Consider the following 8,690-nt stretch of genomic DNA (forward strand, 5'->3'; position numbering starts at 1 on the left):
GGCAAGAGAAGGGGATGACAGAGGATGAGATGGCTGGATGGCATCACTAACTCGATGGGTGTTGAGTCTGAGTGAACTCCGGGAGTTGGTGATGGACAGGGAGGCCTGGCATGCTGCGATTCATGGGGTCACAAAGAGTTGGACACGACTGAGCGACTGATCTGATCTGATCTGACTTTTTATGTATAAAACATCAAAAAATGAAAAAGTATTGGTCTAGGAATTCATGGTGTTTCTAAAAAGCATAGCTGAACACAAAAGTTGAAGAAAAATACTAATTGAAAGGGAAAGATATAGGACTGTAAACAGGAGTCCAAGCAAAGGATTAAATCAAAGAGAGAAAGAATGTGGAATGTTAATACAACGGTTCTCAATAATTATTTCTTCCAGGTTTTAAATGGAAACATCAGTTTCACAAGAGAAGTAGTACTGAAGTATGCATATTCTATAAGTTGTTAATTTTGTATTTCTTCATGATTTTCTCCTTCTTCATATTTCAATGATTAGCACAATCTTGAATCTGATTTATAATAGTCCCTACAAGACACTTAAGTGCGGGAGATTTTTAATAACTGAAAAAAGTAGGAGTCAATATAATTCACAGGTGGTCTTAAATGTTATGATATTTTGATTTGTAGTACTTTACATATCTTGCTAATTATGACTTCTTTACAATAATTTTAAAGGTAGCTTCATTACCTAAATATGAGTACTCACCAATTGATATTTAAAAAGAAAGAAAACAAAGAGAAAAGAAAACCAGGCTTGAAACAGAAACTGTTCATTAAATAAATACTCATCAAGATCTGAGAGAGCCATGCTGAACGAGGTGTGTGTGGTCACCTAAGACAGTAACTTACCTTTAGCCTTAAAGAGTCTAGAATTTCCTTCATTTAAAAGTGGTACATACAAAGCTACTTAAAATGTAGCAGATAAATCCTACCTGAGAATGGTACATCTCTAAGAATGGTAGGAGCCCAGCCCCTCCAGAGGGAAATCCAACCATCTTCAGATACTTTCTTGCTGACAAATCGATGCAGTTCCTCGTAAGAAAACTTCTTAGATTGCATCTTGGTTCTGATCAATTCCAGTGGACTTATTACAGTCACTGCACCAACTGTACAAAACAAGCGAATACAACAAAAGCAAAGCCATGCATTATGAAAACATGCATGCAGAAATGAGTATTTCATGCATTTTTGTATTTTAAATTTTATTCTGAAATGTCTGCAAACTGTATCTAGTATCTAATGATGGCAACATCCTGGCTCAGATTTTTTCCCTGATAAAGATATTTCACACACCTTACTCTTTCAAGAGCAGTTCCACAGCCATTATACATCAACCAGGACTATTATAAACCTCACTTCCACTACACAGATAAAAATGTCCTTCTGATTAAACTCTGAATCGCAAAGTGTATACAGAAAATGATGAAAGACTCTGGCATTAATTAGACTCTGTGTTATTATCCTAAAATCTAGAATCTAAGGTCTACAATCTCAAACCTAAAACCTCTGTCCAAGAATTAACAGGATAGGCTGATCCTGTCCCATTCTGATGGCAGTCACCACACAATATGACCGCTAGAGCATACGTGTTGACATATGAGGACAAATACGATGCAAAATAAACCGTTAGCAATACACTACTCGAAATTCTCTATGAATGTAAACATTTTAAAGCAAGCTTTAAGTAGAAATCAGAATGAAAACATTGTGAATTTATTACTTACGTCTGGCCACGATTCCAGCAACAATTGGTATGCGGCTTTCATTTTCTCCTAATTTAGATCTCAGAAGAGCAGTTAATTGATCATAGCAGGTAAAATAAATAACTGTGGCAGGAACTGCCATCACTCTGTTAGAACAAACGAAAAGATTGGTACAGCACTATCAAAAGGCTGAAACATATTCTTACATTATTATGAAGCACAAGACACAGTGCACAGAGCATGTGTGCTCAGTCATATCAGACTCTCTGAGACCCCATGGACTGCAGCCCGCCACACTCCTCTGTCCATGGGACTTCCCAGGCAAGTACACCAGAGTGGGTTGACACTTCCTTCTCCAGGGGGTCTTCCTGACCCAGGTATCAAACCCACACCTCTTGTGTCTCCCGCACTGGCAGGTGGGTTCTTTACCAACCGCACCACCTGGGAAGTAAAAATGAAGATCCTCCTATTTTACAGAAGCTGAAAACTACAGCAAATCAGCTGTGAGATCAGTTTTTCTTTAAGAATTAGCAGTGTTTAACTTAGACAACAAAAGATGTAAAGTAGGTTTCTGCTCTCCAGAGATTTGTAATGTAGCAGAGAAGGTAAGTTTAGAGCACCCAGTCAGGTCATAAATAAGAAAAGACAAATAAGTCGTCTTGACTTATTCTGTGTCTGGTCTTCATTCCCAACTACATACATTACGGTAACATGAAAATCACTAAAGTAAAAAATCTTGTAAATATTACTTGTAAAAAAGTACAAGCACAATTATAAAATACTTTTGAACTGTGGACCATGTCATACCTACTTATAACTGAAAATAACGTCACCAGAATTATATATACTCAAAGGAAATTCCAATGACATTCTTTCAAATGAAAATATCAAGAGGGAGTCATTAATTAAATACAAAATTGAAGGTACTATCATGTCATAAAGATTTAACCCAACAAGAAACCAGTCTCTGTTTCTGGTCTAACCAACGGACTATCACAGACCACACGTGGGAACGCCTAACACTCGACAGAGAAGCGTGGTGATGAGAACTTAGGAACAGGACTGACTGCTGCTCCTGGATCTATCACCAACCTTATAACCTTAGGCACTGTTTAGAGTAGGTGCCTCAAAACTAATGTGCTCCATAACAAGATAAATCAGAAAGAAACGAGGCAGAGAAAGGCAAGGTATTAATTGGAATTTTTACATTCAGCCTTACTAGCTTGCTGCCGTCTATGGGGTCACTCAGAGTGGGACACGACTGAAGCAACTTAGCAGCAGCAGCTTGTCATATGAATGCACGTAATAGCTAGTTAGCACAGAATTTAATTATCTGGAAAAGAAGTATAAATAGCACAATACTTCTCATTATTTTAGTAAAATAAAAACTAAAATGAACACTAATTTCTTAATTTCTGAACATGAAAAAATAAAGTATGTTTGTGCCCCAAATCCAGTGTCTTCAGCAGGGCCTATTTGTCTACTCGACCTTGGGTCATCTTCAAGGAATTTAGCCCTCGAAAAACTCCCTGTAACAAGGCTTTTCTGTATGTCTAGGGCACTAAACCAGCTTGCCTGCATTGATTTGTGCACATGATGTGAGTTTTGGTAAATATCTGCTCTTTCTGGGGGGGCTGGAGTTTCAGTAACCACAGCCAGTCATGAACACAGCATGTTATATCATCAGCCCCCAGTGCAAACCCTAGATTCAGATTCAAGTGCCAGTAAGGCTGAACCCCTGCACTTGCCGCGGCAGCCCGGGGCTGGGAGAGGCAGCTGCGCCCTGCGTGTCACAAGCGGGGTCTCAGGAGGACTCCGCCTGGCCAGGTCCTGTTGTGTCTTTACCCTCACTGATCCCGCTCCATGCCTCTCCCCTCACTGATCCCACTCCAAGCCTCTCCCCTCACTGATCCCACTCCATGCCTTTTCTCCTCACTGATTCCGCTTCATGCCTTTTCTCCTCACTGATTCCCCTTCATGCCTTTTGCAGTAATAAACCACAGACATTAGTATATATCCTGTGAGTCCTTCTAGCAAATCATCAAATGTGGGGTAGTTGTGAGAGTCACAAAACAATGCTCTAGAAAATAAAAAGTTTTGATATTAAAAATGCATGATGATGTCCCATCATACTGATAAGGCAAAACAAAACCACCACCATCACTAAGTAAGAAAAATACTAAATTTCAACTTACAACATATGAGGAAGGCCACTCCACAGGGATTTAATGCCCTCATTTAGAATGATTTTCAAAAAAGCATCCTAAAATTGTAATAGAAAAAAGTGGTCAAAATATCCAAAAATCTTACAGTGATAATTGGTATTTGATTAAGCATTTATTTCTAAAATAAAAGCTTCCCAGATTTATATACACCCATTCTTTAAAAAGGAAAAAAGAATTTTTCTCAACTTCCAGACACAAATGAAGCATTTCTAAATGACAGTTCCTGCTTACAAAATAAACCTACATTACTCAGCTTGGGATTGTTCTACTTAGGGCTGAGAAGTTTTTTGAAGATTATTATAAAAAGGAAGTGGAGGGATGGCAGAAAGTTAGAATAACTCTCCTCTCCCATTATGAGATCTGAGAAAACATTATTTAAACCCAATATTTGAAACCTCTGAGGAAGAACAAAAAGCAACTAGAAGCTAGAGGGAAGCTTACTGTTAAAAGTCAAAGTCCCATGAATGAGGTTTGCACATTTACAGCTTTTTGCCCATGGGAGCTGCAAGGAACAGTACATTTACTTGCTTGAGATAGCAAACACCAGAGTTTAGGCTTGTAAACTAATCAGAAAGTTAGAAGGGAAATCCTAGGAAGAGAGGCTACAGAGGACATGTTGTTGTTGCCCTTTTAGTCGCTCAGTCATGTCTGACTCTGTGACCCCTCGGACTGTTAGCCCTCCAGACTCCTCTGTCCATGGAATTCTCCAGGCAAGAACACTGGAGTGGCTTGCCATTTTCTTCTCCAGACAAAGGACGTAAGCCCTTGAATTTAGCAACAAAGTCAGCCACAAGATGTGGCTCACAACTCAATTGTGCAGCCCCAGAAGAAGACAACAAAAACAAACCAGACACCCCGTGGATGGCAGACGGGGTGGGAATTTCAGCTGCAGCCCACCACAGTGGTGCCTGAGTATAGTCTGAATCTAGCCAAAGTTAACTGCCTATTAGAACAGAACTGACTCTTGGGAAGAATATAACAGAACCCAGAGTCTTTACAGAGCATTCTTCATAATGATCACTATCCAGTCAAAATTCATTAGACATAAAAAGAAACAAACGAAAAAGTAGTCATCAGAAACCAGCACTGAGATGATTAAGATGATGCTATCTGCAGATAAGAACTCCAAAACACCTATTATAAACATGTGCAAGGGTTACAAAGATGATGGGTCCATAGTGCATGGACAAATTTGGGATTCAGCAAGGAAATAATTACTACTCAAACTGCCAAGTGAAAATTCTGAACCTGAAATGAAAAATTTCAGTGGGCTTCACAGCAGAAAGGAGACAGCAAGGAGTCACTGAAGACAAATCTAAAATTAAATCGGAAGAAGGAAGAGAAAATGAATGAAGAAAAATGGGAACTTCTCCGTGGTCCAGTGGTTAAGACTCTATGCTTTCACTGCGAGGGTCCAGTTCAATCCCTGGTCAGGGAACTGTGATCCAGCAACCCATGTGGCATGGCCGAATTAAAAAAACCCAAAACTTTAGAAAAATGATCAGAGGCTCAGAGACCTGAGGGGAAATATCAAGCAGTACGGCACTGGTTTATGTGGGGTCATAGAGAAAAGGAAAGAAAACAGAATAGGAAATTACCTGATGAAATGATGAGCAAAAATCTCCCTAAATTAGTGAAAGATATCAATTGACAGAATCCCCCCCACCCCCCCAAAAAAACCCAAGTGAATAAAAAACAAAAAACAGTAGAGGAAAATGACAAAATACATATCGGGAAAGGATGATTAAATGAAGATCAGCTTCTCAGCAGACACACGAAAGGCCAAAGACAATGTAATGACACATTTAAGGTGCTAAAAAAGAGCAAGCCAGAATTCTGTATGCTGCCAAACACATGTCAAAAATGCTTTATAAAGACACTTGTATAGAACCGAAACTTAGAGATACACTGCCAAAATACCTTCATTAAAGAAATGCTGAAAGAAGTTCTTTAGGATCAAGGGTCATGGTGGCCCCACGTAACTCCCATCTTCAGAAAGGCAGGAAGGACAAAAGAGGTGATAAATACATGGTTACAGGTAAAATATGTATTTCTTTTTAACTACTTAAAAGACATAAGACTATTTAAATTGAAAATTCTATGAACCTTGGCATCTGTAAAGAACTAGGATGTGCCATCCGTGAGGCAGCAGCACAAACAAAGAGGAGGGGGTAAGGGTGCCAGGACATGGGGGCCCAAGATCCACTCTACTTGCAAGTCAGCAAGTCGGCCTGCATGGCATCATGAGAGCCCAGGTAGAGATGAAACTCTCTGGGGTGAGACATAAAGCTCATCGTCACAGCAACAGCAGCAGCCAGAGTACCGGCATTCTGATCCCTGTATCCTGAGCCCCAGTTTCCACAGGCGTGTGAAGACAGTGGATGACACCTGAACACACGGTGGATGCGCTACAGGGGAGGAAAACTGACCTCAGGGGACCAAACCATTTACAACGGGGAGTAAGGATGCCTGTATCTTCCAAGGTCATTCACTCTCCAAACAGCCTTGAAAAGATGACCAGGAACAAAGGACAGACAATGCGACGCACATGAGATATGCCCAACACGAAACACTTTTGAACAGTTTGCCTAGAAACGGGAATTGCAGAATCAATATAATGTTACTAAAATTCAAACCAATAACAAGAAAGGAGGAAAAGGGGGAACAATTAGAAAAATATACAAAAACAGATTAATACTCCAACCATATGAAAAATTATATTAAAGGACTAAACTTTCCGATTAAAAGTCACTACATCAACAGCCATCTGCATCCTATCTGTGGAGTTTCTAGGGCTTCCCAGGTGGCGCTAGCGGTTAAGAATCCTCCTGCCAATGCAGGTTCGATCCCTGGGTCCGGAAGATCCCCTGAGTAGGAAATGGCAACCGGCTCCAATATTCTTGCCTGGAGAATCCCATGGACAGAAGAGCCTGGCAGTTCATGGGGTCACAGAGGGTGACAGAACAAGACAGAACTGTATCACCATCTTGCAGTAAAAGAATGGAAAAAGAGAGGCTACATAAACACTACTATGAGAAAGCTAAAAGCTGCAAGCTGAAAGGTGGCTATACTACATTCAGATAAAAGACTACAAGATAATACAGATGTATCAGAAAAACATATCAAGTGAATGTGTATGTTCCTAATAACTGAGGTTCAAAACCCTATGAGGCAGACCAGAGAGAACTAAAAAGGAAAACAGACATATCCTCAATCCTATCTAAAGATTATTATAGCCTCTATCAGAGAATAATAGAATAATCTTAAAAACTCTGTAAGACTTCAACAGATCCAAATAAAACATCAGCCACCTTGACCTAATGGCTTATAGAATGCTATACCCAACAACTGCAGAATATAGACTTTAAAGAGCACAAAATAGTCACCAAGATCATACACAGGGCCATTACATAAGACTCAATACATTAAAAAAATCTGAAAACTTAAGAGTATATTCCTTTGACCAGATTGGAATTAAATTAGAAATCAGGAACAATAAGGTATCTAGGAAAATATCCAATTATTGGAAAATTAATAATCCATGGCAAAAGAAATTACAAAGAAAATCAGAAAATATTTCAACTGATAATGAAAACACATCATCAAAATCTTTGGAACATATCTAATTTAGTACTTTGAAGGAAATTTAAATGTGGAGTTGAGGAAAGAAAGGCTTAAAATCAATAATTCATGTTTCCACCTAAGAAAGTACAATGCAATGACCAAAATAAATCCAAAGAATAATTCTGATTTCTGGTTCTGCATGTAAAGAGCTTGAAAGCATCACTTCCATCCTGACAACAAGAAAAAAACCTGAACAAACTGAAAAATCAATTCCTCTTAGGATAATCAGAGAATTGAGGTCACCGGTCAAACTGCTACCTTGAACACTGGTAAGTGAGAGTGAAGTCGCTCAGTCGTGTCTGACTCTTTGCGACCCCATGGACTGTAGCCTACCAGGCTCCTCCATCCATGGGATTTTCCAGGCAAGAGTACTGGAGTGGGTTGCTATTTCCTTCTCCTGAGGATATTCCCAACCCAGGGATCGAACCCGGGTCTCCCACGTTGTAGGCAGATGCTTTACCGTCTGAGCCTGGAGAGACCATCCAAATACAGAGACTCACAGCACAGTAGAGCAGAAGCCCGCAGTTAGAACCAGCACCAACAGGAATGCTATGAGCTACAACTGACCAACGGCTGGAAGCTCAGTGTAGACTAACCGGAGAATCAAAACCTCTGAGGCGCTACTCTGAGGGCCTTCACGCTTTCATGACTTTCAGCCCCTGAGCCCTACCAGATCCTCACTGGTAAAATCAAAGAGAAACCCCCTCCTGTTTCTGGCAGGGTAAGGGGAAAAGAAACCACTTTTCAAATATGCCCCAAATCTCTATTCTCCTTTTTTTAAAGAAGGAGAAACACTCAAGGGCAACTATCTTACTATCTGAGGAATCTCCAGGAAAAGACAACAGGTAAGACAACAACTGGGAGAGTGGAGGAAATTTCAGTCTCTACAACACAGCTATCCAGAAGTAAACAAAGCCCAGCGTCTCGCTGGATAACACTTCACATTCAAGGTCTGTCTTTTAACCCAATACATCATGCCCAGCTTTCAACAAAAAGAATTACAAAGCATACCAACAGGCAAAAAATGTAGTCTGAAGAAACAAACCAAACATCAAAACCAGACTCAGATATGGCAGAGATTTTAAAATTACCAGGCTGGGGATTTTCAGTAACAATGGTGAGTATGT

The 8,690-nt window shown here is 39.9% G+C and overlaps 1 long non-coding RNA gene across 1 annotated transcript in view; it reads right to left on the reverse strand.

Moving 5' to 3' along the window:
* Positions 1-794: 794 nt before the first annotated feature.
* LOC104988956 overlaps positions 795-8,690 on the reverse strand; it is a 28,164-nt gene continuing 20,268 nt past the window's right edge. Inside the window, exons 3-4 of the long non-coding RNA XR_825307.1 lie at positions 1,736-1,860; positions 795-1,117 (exon numbers count right to left, since the gene is read on the reverse strand). This is a non-coding gene — a long non-coding RNA (uncharacterized LOC104988956). The remainder of the gene's footprint in view (positions 1,118-1,735; positions 1,861-8,690) is intronic.

Source organism: Bison bison, unplaced genomic scaffold, assembly GCF_000754665.1.
Source record: "Bison bison bison isolate TAMUID 2011002044 unplaced genomic scaffold, Bison_UMD1.0 scf7180017846629, whole genome shotgun sequence".
Taxonomy (NCBI): domain Eukaryota; kingdom Metazoa; phylum Chordata; class Mammalia; order Artiodactyla; family Bovidae; genus Bison; species Bison bison.